Below are 952 nucleotides of genomic sequence, written 5' to 3'. Positions count from 1 at the left end.
CATGGAGACCCCATAGAGATACATGGAGATACATGGAGACCCCATAGATCCCAATATCCACCCCATAGAGCCCCATAGAAACCCCATAGAGCCCCATATAAATCCCACAGATCCCAATATCCACCCCATAGAGCCCCATATAAACCCCATAGAAACCCCGCAGATCCCAATATCCACCCCATAGAGCCCCATATAAACCCCATAAAGCTCCAAAGAACCCCACAGAGCCCCATATAAACCCCACAGAGCCCCATATAAATCCCACAGAACACCCATAGAGCCCCATATAAACCCCATAGAACCCACATAGAGCCCCATATAAACCCCATAAAGCTCCAAAGAGCCCCATAGAGCCCCATATAAACCCCATAGAGCCCCATATAAACCCCATAGAGCCCCATATAAACCCCATAGAACCCCCATAGAGCCCCATATAAACCCCATAGAGCCCCATATAATCCCACAGATCCCAATATCCACCCCATAGAGCCCCATATAAACCCCACAGATCCCAACATCCACCCCATAGAGCCCCATATAAACCCCATAAAGCTCCAAAGAACCCCATAGAGCCCCATATAAACCCCATAGAAGCCCCATAGAGCCCCATATAAACCCCATAGAACCCCCATAGAGCCCCATATAAACCCCATAAAGCTCCAAAGAACCCCATAGAGCCCCATATAAACCCCATAGAGCCCCATAGAAACCCCATAGAACCCCCATAGAGCCCCATATAATCCCACAGATCCCAATATCCACCCCATAGAGCCCCACAGCCCCGTTTCCTCTCCTCATTTTGGGGTCAAAAAGGGCCGATTTGGGGTTTCTCTGCTCACCTCCCCTCCCTCGTCCTCCTCGTCCCCCACCTCCACCGCGGTTGAAATCAGCCCGTCGGGTGGCAAAGGAAACCTTGATGGGGTTCCCGGAGAATTCCTTGCCTAAAAACATG

The 952-nt window shown here is 50.7% G+C and overlaps 1 protein-coding gene across 1 annotated transcript in view; it reads right to left on the bottom strand.

The window, feature by feature from the left end:
• LOC107307579 (RNA-binding protein FUS-like) overlaps nucleotides 1-946 on the bottom strand; it is an 8,443-nt gene extending 7,497 nt beyond the window's left edge. Inside the window, exon 1 of the mRNA XM_015851095.1 lies at nucleotides 840-946. The gene's annotated coding sequence lies outside the window, so the exon portion shown is untranslated. The remainder of the gene's footprint in view (nucleotides 1-839) is intronic.
• Between the last annotated feature and the right edge of the window lie 6 nt (nucleotides 947-952).

Source organism: Coturnix japonica, unplaced genomic scaffold (genome assembly GCF_001577835.2).
Source record: "Coturnix japonica isolate 7356 unplaced genomic scaffold, Coturnix japonica 2.1 chrUnrandom683, whole genome shotgun sequence".
NCBI classification, from domain to species: Eukaryota; Metazoa; Chordata; class Aves; order Galliformes; family Phasianidae; genus Coturnix; species Coturnix japonica.
Note: the sequence above shows the minus strand (reverse complement) of the source record. Positions and strands in the feature narration are given on the sequence as shown.